Genomic DNA, 12890 nt, shown 5'->3' with positions numbered 1-12890 from the left:
ACAATACCCTCCTGAACACAGTGACTCCGCAGTGGGACATGCCAAACCCCGCTCTACGTTGGCTGGTGCAGTGCTTACGGATATTTGCATTCCTCTGGGGTTTGCCATCAGCCTGCCCGCTTTTTGGCACATGACAGTGAGCGTGCACATAGCACACTACGGTCTCAATGTAAGCTACCTTACAACTGCAGAATTAACAACAGTGCTGTCTCTGTGAAGATAACGTGTTATGGTTTGAGGAACCCACAACAACTTACTGTCATTTAGACAATTATTCTATCACCCAATGACCCCTCCCCACCCTGGAAGGGGAATCTGGGAAAAACAAGGAAACCTGAGGGTTGAAATATAAACAGATTTACTAGAATAAGATTAAAAAACATTAATAACACTAAAGAACCAATATTGTTCCTGATACCAATATAAAATATAGCAGGATTATACTCAGCCCATTCTATCAGCAGGAGCTGTGCGCTCCCAGCCATGGACAGCAAATGCTGGACACTGCAAGGGCTACGGCTTCAGGAGGAAGGGGAGGGCTCAGGGGTCTGGCACTGGGGCGAGGAGTTCTCAGGATCGCAGCCATCAAGGCAGAGAGAGAACTCCTCAGCAAACTTTTTCTAATTTATACTGCGTGTGACATTGATAGGAAGAAATAATCCTGTTGGCCAGCTTGGGTCAAGTGCCCGGGTCTCGCTCCTCCTCATCCCCACACCTGGCTATTCTCAAAAACTGAGACCTTGAAACCCGCATACCATAGCTGGCCATAAAGTAAATATTTTCACAAATTCAGACACTAGAGTCTTCCCAAGTGTTAGAAGAGATTTAACTAAAAAGTAAAATTACTGAAAGATAAATTAGTCCTGTGTCACTTTAACCAGGACAATGTGCCTACAAAACTCTCCTTTCTCTTTGTATTTCCTACTAAGGATTTTGCAGTCTCATTGTCACACCTTGTTGGACTTCTTAATTTTTGCTGGTTTAAATGAAACTTTTCTGAGTTGTGTATTCATGTAAGGGCCAGCCTGTGCTGTTCGCATTCTCAGAAAATAAATGGCAATGGGGCATGGAGCGACACAGTGCCATGTGCTGAACCTGCAGCAGAGGGCAGGCTGGTATCACACAACTGGGAAATGCTCAATGTGTCCAACAGATATTTTTTTGGTGCGACTGTATGCAAAAAGAGATTTTGCATTCGTGTGGGTGGAAGGACAAGCAAATTGCTTTTAATTAAGTGTGGCCAATGTTAAGTGCAGGTGGATATTGTGCACGTTCCTTGGTTGGTGACCTGGAGCCTGAACTGTAGAACCAGCCAAGTGCAGGGACAACTCCATCAGCTGCCCATGTCCACCATCCTGACCAGCTGCCAACTGGACTCGGAGCGCTGTGCTGTGAAGGTGGAGGGATAGGTAAGACTTCACAGTCATCCTAAACTGCTTTATTGCTCTGCAAGGTTTATGTAGCTTTTGGGCATTTTTTGGGGTATTTTCAGCCTTTAGTCTGCATACACGGACAGTCTCTTACTGAACCTACCATGTGGTTTGAACTCACTCTCCTCATCTGATATGACAACTGAACGATGATGCGCGCGCACCTTACTTGGCGCCGGGCAAAATTACCTGATCAGGCTTAAACCGCTGCTGTGCTGAAGTGACATCGGAGCAAAGTGGGTGGCGAGTGTTATCATGACCCATTCTGAGAGTGGGAGTAGAAAAAAGGAGCACGTGTTGCTGGCAGGAGAAAAGCACGTCGGCAGTAACAGCTCTGTCACCGTGGGGCAGCTGCAATGCTCACAGCAGATGTTGTACCAGAGGGATGGACAACACTTAGAGAGGGAAGGTGCCAAGAGCCAGGATAAAGTGGAAGGAAAGCTGAGGGATGGCTGAGGGAGTGGGGGCTTGTCAAATGAGTTTAGGAAGAGGACGGAGCAGGGAAGAAGGGCCCTAGAATTTTGACATCATGAAGTCATAAATCATAACATTTCAAGTGGTGCAAGGAAAAAAGAAATTCAAGTTGAAAAGGCTTAATTGAAACAGAAGAAAGAGCAATGGTAGTAAAAGGAAGGAAAAAAAGAGACGGAGCTTTAGCTGTACAGGCAGGGAGGGAGAGTTCAGAAAAGGAATTCAAAGGTGAAGGAAACTAATATTTTCCCCTCCTCCTTGGCTGAAGGGAGGAGTGTAATGGTAAGCAAAGAACTTAATCAAGAAGCTGACTTCCAGTGTGTCTGAAGAGCTGCGTGAAAGGTAGGAATTGGTGATGGGGAGAGAGAGTTTTTAAAATGGAAGAGGGAAGAGGCAGCAGATCAGGTGGATTCGACAGCATTGGCATAGGCTGGCTGTAATGGGGAGTCAGGTCTCAAAAATGAGTAGGATCATCCATGGAATGACCAATCTGTGTAGAGGAATCAAGGAAGGTGCTTCCATGCCAGTCTCCAGTGTTGGAGACAAAAAGGGGCGACGTGAACCTCGTGGCCTATGAAAGGAAGGAGAGACAGCAGGTCAAGGTGCAAGAGCCCAAGAACTGGTAGTAGGTAGGAGTATCTCAAAGCAAATGGAGTTTCTTATTTAAAATAAAAAAGCTGACTTCCTTTATTCAGTCTCTTGCTGCCACTAGTTATATTTCATTAGTGAAGGCGCATTTCATGTTCTATTAGTAAATTTTGCATTAGTCGTTAGTTTCCAGCAAGTATTAATTTCCATAAGCAGGAAAGGTACGTGATCTAGCACAGAAACAGACGTAGATCCAGTGGAAAACAACGTGCCTGGTGTGTTGCTGTTTTCCACCATTGTCATGTGGCCACATTGAAACACTTTTTCTTGTTGCTTTGAAGTAAACAAAACTTTGCGGTGCACTCCCAATCCCCAAATGTAAGGAAGAAGTAAATAACCAAGCGTGTCTGGCAGTTTCCGTATAATGCACGCTAGGTGGCATTATATGGAAAGACATAACATAAGCCCAAATCCTCCATCACTGCTGTTAAATCCCTGCATCGCAATGGCATCATCAGCTTTGTGTGGAAAATTTTGAACAGCATTGTTAAGGGTCAAGATGAAATGATGCAAGATGATGGACGGAAAAGTTTTGCTGTGCTACAAAAAGAGATTGTTGTGAATATATTAGAGAAATCGAAACGCTACCTGCAAATCTCTAGAAGACAGTTTTCTGGATTTAGAGATTTTTGTTCCACCTTTGATGTTAAGCACGTCATATTTCACCATAGGGTTGTCAGTGGGCCTTAACAATGGAGGCCCTCTACCCCCACCCCAATTTTCTGTGAAACGACACCTCATGCCCATTATTTTTAATTAAGGGGCAGAAGGGCAGTAGGTAGTGTGAAATACCGATAGCAATGTCCTACATTACCAGTTAATAACTCTGCTAGTATAAAATATTTTTCCATATCTCTGAAGAGGAGGTAATAGAAAGGAGTCTTCTCCTTCCTCTGGAGAAGGGCCATCACTTTGGATAACTGCTTACACTGTCGGGTAGCAAAAGCAAAGTGTCCCAAAGGTGACAGTGCTATTGGAGACCTACTGGTTTCTGCCATGATGTAGAGCTGACAGCACGATCTTGAATATTACACACGCTCTAACAGGCTGCTTATGGCAGAGGAAGAGTGTGTGCCCTGGGTGAATTTACCTGGGCTAATTTTTTTACTTCCTGTGGCTTTGTGGTGACTATCTTTCATGTGGCCTCTCATCCACCGTGGAGAGTGAGGAGGTGAGCTGGAAATTCAGGGTAATGTAAGTAGAAACTTCTTGTGCGTTGGTGTACTATTCCCTTGAGCTGTGCTCGCTGTCTTCTGGGGGGTGTGTGAAGAGATCTGTTCCCTGCACAGCTGCAATAATATTCGTATCACACGGCACAGAAAACGTGCTGGCATTTGGAGCACACTCAGTAGATTTTTACCTGTTACTGAATGTTACCTGCACACAGGTTATTAAAACTGTCTCTGTGTGTAGCAGGAGGTACAAAGCCCGCGTTGTGAAGAGGATAATCCTGAAATACTGCTCAACATCACTTTGAAAATGACCTCAGGTGTAAACAGAATTTTCTTCTTCCTGAGCATTGATTAATACGAGTCACAGCGGTTTTATGCAGCTAACCTTAAGCGTGGATGATTTCTTAAAGCATATTCAAGATGACACTGACAGGGCTTTGTCACAAATATCCTACACGAGAAACTAGCCTCTAAAGCTTTTGAATAGATGCAGACGCTCCAGCGAGCAGGTGTCTCATTCAACCAGATCCTTCTGCCTCCATATGTGCTCTGAGCGATACCTGTTGTGGAAGCATTGCTTCGCATACTGTGCGTGAACGCTGTGCGTGGGGAAGACCAAACACAAACAGAAATCTGTGATCAGAATGACCTTGAATTTTGATTGAGAGCCACAGAGTAAGGGCGAGAGCAAAATCGGGCTCTGTGGGAAAGCATCTGGTGTGTGTCTCTGCTGACAGCCTCTGCCGCGGTGAGCAGAGAAATGGCTGCCCGCTCTTGCAGGGAGTGGATTAGAGATTAGAAATGTAGTAAAAGAAGACAAAGGTAGGGGTTATACGCTAGCATGCTCTTGCAGCCTACTAGGGTGCAGTCTTGTGTAACTTAGTTCTTGTAAGTGGATTAGCAACAGTGAGGGATTGGCATAGAAACTGTGAATATAAAGGTTCGCTACAGGATTTCATCTCTTCCTGAAATATGGAATGTAGGGATGGATGATTAGAGTTTATAAATTAGAGATTCTCTCTAATTTAGCCTGATGATCCAACCTATCCCTTTTCTTGCATGCATGGCTGTGAGAGGCAGCATGGTAGCTCACCTTGAAGGGATGAAGAGATGGGCCAAACTTGGTTGAATACTTCATTTTCTGAAGAGGGCAGGTGTCAGGGCAAAGCACCCCAAATGATGGTAAGAGGCAAGACAGGTGTTGCTTATTCTGTTGGCATCCCAAACCTTCGGGCAGGATGTCTTGCATTTTGACAGTTTCTAAACAGCAGCCTTGAATTCCAAACCCAAGAACGTATTTCCCATGGAACTGTGCCTTGTGGCAGGCAGAGTGTCACGGTGTTTGACATCCAAGCAAGCAGGAGCTTTCCTACTGAGTCACCTTCTGGACATGCAGCGGTTACAGGGGTGGCATCATTCCCCTCTCATGTAGGTTCTCTACTGTCTAATGAGATTTCTTTGGCTGGAGAACTTACAAGATCAATTATCCCTTGCCTGGATGCTTTCACAAAACTGTTTGTGTCTAATTATCCTTGGAACCTCAACTTTTCTGGCAAATTTGTTCAAAGTTGCTGGAGGCCAGGAGAAGAATACACAGATGTACATACATATGTGTGCATCCACTCACTCCCTTGCAGGACAGCATCATTGCACAAGTGCTGTTTCCATGGAAACAAGACTAAAAATACTGAATAATGGAAATTAGAGACTCATCTAACAAGTATTTTCTATCCTGGACAAGGTTATTCTCATCTGTATGCTCTGTCTGCGTGTGTCTTCATGGATTTCTGAAAGACTGTGGATTTTATTGTTTTTTCTTGGTACTCTTTTCATCTTAGATGCAAAGAAGGATGCTCAGCAATAGCCCCTGTTGTTATTCCTTCTGAAGAAAAATGCTGCATTGCATCACTATGTGCTGCTGAAGCACCTCGATGAGATCAGAAATTGGTGATAAGGATTCTTCACCTGTGTTGCCTGCTCTGCAACCGCGTCCTGCAGAAAGCAGCCCCTGCGGCACGGAAACAGGTAGCCCGAAGCAGGCTGTGCGCTGGCAGTTCTTGGTCTTTGAATCAGAAACAAGCACCTGCTTCATGCCAGCACTGGGAGGGTCAGAAAGGTACCATTAGACCCTGATTTATCCTTGGCCTGTGGCTCTCCCAAACCGGCGTTTGGTGCAGCCAGGCTCCGAGCCCATGGTCTGAGGCGCAGCAGCTGTGCGTGTCCCGTGTCCTGCCCTGAGCAAGCTGCCACAGCCAAACAAAGCCTCTAGGAGCCTACAAAAGGGCTCTTGCAATTTGCATATAAGCAAGACTCTGCACTTCAGAAAATCTTACATTTTTATTTCATAAACATAGGCATCTGCTGCTAATTAAAGTAGCAGCATATAATTATACCCTTTCTTATTAGTAGATAGAGAGTCTGACAGTTGCTTAGATACAAAATAAGCAACTACAGATTGTCTTCTGCACTTTAACAAGCACAGGAAGCTGGAACAATAGAATTGTAAACTTCAGTATTATCTTCAGTAAATGTGCCTGGAAAAAATACGTTTAATCCTATTGGTAGCTTGTAATTTTAGCTGTAAGGTTCTTCAGCTACCTCTCTGCTTTCCTCCGTGAAGTACCAACCAAAAACTTTCCGTCGCAGGATACTTCCTTGGGGAAAACATTAGACAGAAGGAACAACAGTGCCATTAACAGCCACCATTTTGCTGAGACCCCATTTTCTGGCTTTTTATTTCCAGTGAAAGTAAGTTTCTTCTTATTGATTAAAAAAATCCAGGAGCTGGTGCAGTTATCACTGTAGACACCAGCAGATAAATAGGAACATAAAGCGTGCACACACCGTAGCTAATATCTTTAAAAGACAGATGTTACAAAATGTGGTTGCCTTATTTTTTATGGGTTAAGTTCACAGCCAAAGCACTCTGGATGTGACAAGATGGATCTACAGCTTTCCTAACAAAGTCCCTATGGCTTCTTATCAGAAAACTCATGATGCTATATTGAGAAATCACTTTTCTTGCCCCACGGAATATGTCAGCTGTGTCCTGAGAGGCACATTTGAGTGTGTGACCTTTTCTTTTCTCACATTTTGCTAATAACCCCCAACTTTCTTTGCTCACAAATCCAAAACTCTGTTGATACACCTACAGTCTCACTGCTCTTGTTATTAAACTGTAGGGAATGTAATCAGAGCAGTTAATGCCACAATAATCCTTCTGATCCGTGCGGTTATCTCTGAAGATATCAGAAACGATGCTGCCTGTAAAAGAAATTATGTAGGTTCTGGTTAATTCTGCACCAGCAAACCTTTGGAGGGAATACACTGAGCTAACCTTCAAGATGCTGAAACGTTTGAAGCTGTAATGAGATTTCAAGCGCCTTTGTTATCGACTATCGAAAATGTTCAGTATTTCTCGATGGAAGCAGTTAGCTTATTCCTTAAAAAGAAAAAAAAAAAAGCTCCTCTTGGAAAAGGTCTTTCTTTCCTCACATCACTGTTGTAAGAGACCTAAGCAAAGGGAGGAGGCTTGCAGGGATGCTGGTAGGGCTTGGGCGGCAGGGGGTGCCCGGGGAACGCCGCAGCCAGCCTTCCTCCACTGGGAACGTAAAGTGCAGATTTTCTTCTGTGGCCAGTTTGGGGAATTTAGGGGTTGAGCAAAAACCTTGAAGTTTCTTCTTCACTTAGTTAGAGTGGCTTTAACAGAATTTAGGGCACCGTTCTGTGGAAAGCTGAAGGCAAAGTGAGTAAGTGGACAAAGAGCTGGAACCTGCGCCTCAGCAGAGCAGGTTCAGGCAGTGCTTGGTGTGCTGCCAAGTTACCTGTCGGATCGCCAGTACAGCAGCTCGCTTGCACAAGGAGATAATGGGATATTTTTTTTCAGTCACCTGCATATTTTTTAAGGCCATTTAAGTTTTGCTAACTAGGACTGTTTACCGCCCGGGGTCAGAAGTGAAATGACCCTTCTGTACAAGAATCTATAATTTCTTATTTTCCTCATCCTTCCCAAATAAGTGGTAACAGTTGCCATCTGTGCTGACTATTACTAAATATTTTATCCAGCAGGGTGTCAGGCAGGAGTTTGAGTTCAAGACAGAGGTGGTTGTGTGGTTTCTTGGTCGTAGCTCGCAAGCAACGTGTCTCCCAGGAAGAGCCTCCTGGTGCACACAAGTCCGGGAGGCAGGGTGTAGATACAGTGCAGAATGATGGTTTGCTTACCGCTGCCTGTGCAGCCTGGTGGGGCTGACAGGTTGGCAAAGGTTAGGCAGGTGGAGTTAGGTTGTGCAGCATCCTTGGAAATTACTTTCATGTGCTTGTTACTGACCCAGATTTAAAAAGAAAAAGAGGGGAGGAAGAGAAAAAAAGAAAAAAAAAAAGGGGGAGGGGAAGAGGAAAAAAAAAAAGAAAAACAGAAAAAGAAAGAAGAAAGGAAGGAAAAAAGAAAGAAAAAAGTAAAAATACAAAAAGGAGAAAAGAAGAGGTTTCTGAGCCTGGTGCAGTCAGTGGTTGTAAACAATATGTAAGTACCCTGTGATGGCTGAGTGTTGGTGGGTTTGGAGCACCTCTTCCTCTCTCCAGATGGCCTTTATTGTCGGTGGGTTGTTGCTGTTCTCTCTCCTGTGAAGCATCCCCAGTTTTAGATTCTGCCTTATCATTTTGGCAAATGTGCCTTTCAGTAGCTGGCATGAATACCCGATCAGTCTACTTGGCACTTTCCAAGTTGGGCAGATCAATAGCACAGGCATTCCTGAAATGCAGACAAAAATGGTTTTGGTTCAAAGTTTTTGTGCTACAGACGGCATCAGGATGCCAGTAGGTAAAGGCCAAGGCACCTTTTACTTTTGCTGTGTTGGTCCCTGGTGTCTGAATCCCCGTCTCCTTCCAGTCTGCATGTGAGCTAGTTGGTTTGCTCCGTGCTGCGTGTCTCTCACAGCCCACTGTGAACTGCCATAAAGGAGGACACGTAGATCAAAAGACACCAGTACATAGAGATGTGGGGAAAACATTACAAGAAGGTAAAAAGTGCTGCAGTGAATAACTTTTAACAACTTTTCCCATCTCTGTTTTTGCTACAGGGCTATTTCCCTTTCCTTCACAGTATGATATAAATTTTATTGTCCCAGTAACAATAATTTGCCAGATCCATCTCCTTCTGAAAGACTCCTGACAAGAGGGCTGCACTGAGAGCTCCTGCGCTCTCTACCTCCCCATCAGATTTTTCAAATATTTTGATGTGGGTTCAGAAGCTTTTTTCTTCTGCTGTTATTTCTCAGCACGAACTTCATGGTCCCCAGAGGTACACTTAGAGTTTAAAGGTAAGCGAAATGCAGCGTCACTGAGTATGCTTCAGGCTCTTCCACATGAAACACAGAAGCATAACAATCCCTTCACCTCCTTCCAAACATAAGTATAGCCCTACTTCCCATCAGACAAAGTCACGCAAAAATCAGTAAAATCCTCAGTATGGCCACCTGAATTGTCTGCTCACCCTTTTCATCTGTGGGCAGTTGACAGTTGTGTGAGATGGTTTTTAGCAACTTTCTGATGAAGCTGGTTGTAAGTTCTGCCCCCTCCAGAGCACCAGAGATCCTTTTCGGGAAACCAAATTTCAAAACAAGGTAAGCTAAGAGGTTGCCTACCACCGTCTTACTTGACATTTTGGCTTCAGGCAAGACACATAAGTGAATTGGTGTGCTGTGCCAAAAATGTATTTATCTTTTTTTTCTTGATCCGAAGCATTGTCTAACCCAAGCTCAGGTGATGAAGTTACCTAGTGGCACTACAGATGATTCAGGGGGGTTTGCTTTGTGCTTGGATGCAGGTACAGGCTCTACTGACATAACACGCAAGGCTCACGTGTGATAAGAAAGCCAACCTCCAATGAGCTTATACACTTGCTCTGCTCCTTGCTATCCCTTTTTTTTCATAGACTTCTCATTACACCTCCTTTTCTGTACTTTTCAGATCCCTCACCTTTCTTTATAAGCTTTTTTTTTTTTTTTTTAATATAGGGTTTTTTTAATAAGAGATCCTCCTTAGCCAACATGCCTCTTACTGTACAACAGCTCAGGTATCTCACATAACAGACCTCTGAAAGGCTATGGATGTTCTGTCCATTGGTTTGGTGTCCATTTGCCAGTCACCCTGCCGAGTGTTTTGTTACTTCAGGAGCACAAAAGCAGCTCATCATTTTTAGAAAGGGCTTCACAATAAAAGAGGAGGCAGTTCGCAGCTGTCTGTAGCCGTTGGGCTGCAGAAGGAGGCTCTCCACATAAGCAAGTGCTGCCTATGGACCAGCTGGGATGGAAATGTTGATCCCAAGGCCCAGGTCCATGGGCTTTTGACGCAGGCAGGTGTCTCCGTGTGTCTAAGAAGGTAGGGGCTGGGTGGGTGAGGCTGTAGAGGTAAGGATATGGAGTTATGGCACCAGAATAGGAAGGGAAGGAAGAGAGCATCATTTTTGCTCCATCTCGGTGGCAGGTGGGGGCTGGTGTAGGGCTGGTACCACTTTGTCCAACGATCAGTGTTGAGGGTTAACTGCAGAGGGGCGTAAGCAGGTTCTGTCTGACAGAGCTCTCAGAGCAGATCTCTCTCATTAAATGCAAGTTACAATTACTACAGATCCAGGAGTGAGTTCCTAATGGAACACATGTGATCTAGGAAAGAAGGTGTCTGAGAGGTGAAAAGGTGATCATCCAGCTAGAGAGGGTGTAAAACACCAACGTGTCAAAATGGCTTCTTATGTTCCCGCATGGGCTGAAGCAATATTTAATTTGTGGTCTCGCAAATGCACAGGGCTCATCAAGGCTGTAAATGCAATCAGCCTCTGTAAACTGACTAGCAAGAAAGGAGGAAAACTGGGGACCCAGGACCTGCTTTGAAGTTTTGATGTGTCACTTTGATAAACTGCGGGTACCACCAGTGCGAGGGAGGGCCTAGAGCAGGGTCCCCTTTGGCAGACAGCTCTCTTCAGCTTGGCCAATGCTTACCTGTTGCAATTAAAGGATGTCTGAAAGGATGTCATCTAATTGGAATATCTTGCTGTACCTTGACGCATCTCATACCTCTGGCATCAGTAGTATCTTTGCTAAAAGGTGTCTTGAAGAAACCTTAAATAATTCCTTGGCAGAAAATTAGATTTCAAGTACAGGTCAGTTTGCCTTTACTCACATCATGCTTTTCTTTTGTGACTTTACTTCCAAGATATTGCTCAAGAGCTTGCCCCACCACTTTGCCAGAAGAAAGAGGGGAAAAAAAAAGTTTAAAAAAGTTTTGTTTTTCTCCAAAGCTTGTTGGCTGTTCATCATGAACGTCAGTGAATCTGACAAATCTGGGATGCTTTTATTTCAGTGGACTAAAAGATATCCAGATAAATGCTGTTGCACTGAAAACTGTTTTGGTGTCTGCAGTCCAGGCAAAGTGGGGAAATATCCATGCCATCACAATGGGGTCATGTTGTTTCCTCTGAAGGAAGCTTTGTTTTTTTTTATAGAGTATGGGTTTCTACAATTTGTTAGTCACAGAGTTTTTGAAAAAGAACCTCCAATTTTCCTGTTTGTTAGTGCTCTTCCTGCACTGTAACAGTAATGCTCGATCAAACATCCTGACACCCTTATAATGAGCTGTACCTAATAACTTAATGAAAACATCCATGTGTAGGCTACAGGGGAGGTGAGAAGCAATAGAGACTATTTTTCTGACTGTATCAGCACGTTCAAAACTCTGTAGTTTGTATAGTCCAGCTAGATAGTCTCTATTCATACCTTTTGCTGTTGGCTTTCTTATTTTTCTAAATCTGCCCTGAGTATCCAGTCCCAGCCTCAAGTCACCAGCTCATGCGGCAGTTCTGCTGCTTGTGGCTGTTCTGTTGGTGGTAAGAAATTCCAATAACCAGCAGAGAATGCGGTGACACTTGGTGGTTTCTCTGCAAGCACATCCCACGTGCCATGTAGCTCTGTTTTCTAATCCCCTTGAGCAGACATTTTGATTCCTGTGTCATACGCTTCCGACTTAGACCACATTTAAGACCTTTCATCTTCATGTCCTGTTTCTCCAATGGATAGAATATTTTTCTTGCAGTCCCTGTGCATCCCTCAAAGGCACTACCGTGCATGAGGGCATCATTCAGCACACGATACCTCATTCATAAATGTTCCCAGGCACTCCTCTAGACCCAGCCAACAAGGGCATTTGTTAACTGAAAATGGGATTTCAACCTGTGTGATACAGTATCTGTGGAGTTGACTGAGCCTGCGGAAAGCTGACAAGAGATGATTTCTTTCAACTGTGAAGCCTTGAACCGTGAAGTTCGCAGCATTGCTCATCCTTTCAGAACACTGTCATAATTTGATGGATTAATCAGGGTTACTTAGCAGGGACGCTTACCTGGCAATACAATTCTCTAGCTTTTGTGCCTCTTGTGTACAATACTCAAGGCCAATGAGCAGCTGCATCTGGCTCAAATAGTACTGTTAAATTTCTGTACCAAGACCTGTGTGAGTTTCACGTTTCACAAGTGATTTTTCTTTTTCTCCTTTGAAGATACTGCTATATTTGTCTTTGCTGAGGTGCACACTTCATTGTAACCTGCACTGTTGCATCTGATGCACGTATCTGACAATACAATTGTAGAGCCTTTTGCCCTAGCAGCATTGAGGAGATGTGTGTTTTCTCTCTCTGATATGTATTTGTTATTAACAGTCCAGTGCACATCAGCATTATTGTTTAAAGGATATCTGTGCGTCAAGCCCTCCGGTGCAAGTTCTGTTGACAGCTTTGAAATCAAACTCCCTCCCCTCCCCTCCCCTCCCCTCCCCTCCCCTCCTCTCCCCTCCTCTCCCCTCCCCCTACACCTGTCTTGGGAGATGATTAGCTCTCAGGCACAAGACTGTGCAAGACTGTGTGTGTGCCAGTGTCCTGGGGCTCAAATGTTCTTTGTCCTCAGGAAAGGTTGTGAAACGCCTCTGGCCCTTGTTTGGGTTGGCTGTGAGATAGCAAAGACAGGATCCTTATTGCTACCTGCATGCAACGTGCTCAGGTCGGACTTTGCAGCTTGTGATTCTTCCTGCACCCCTCTGCATGGCAGAGGGTTTCTTTCAGGCAGAGGGTTCAGGTTTCTTTCTTCTCCCATCTTAAAGAGAGGTCAAAAGCAAGCCAGCTTGCTGCT

This window comes from Rissa tridactyla, chromosome 2 (assembly GCF_028500815.1).
Source record: "Rissa tridactyla isolate bRisTri1 chromosome 2, bRisTri1.patW.cur.20221130, whole genome shotgun sequence".
NCBI lineage: Eukaryota > Metazoa > Chordata > Aves > Charadriiformes > Laridae > Rissa > Rissa tridactyla.
Note: the sequence above shows the minus strand (reverse complement) of the source record.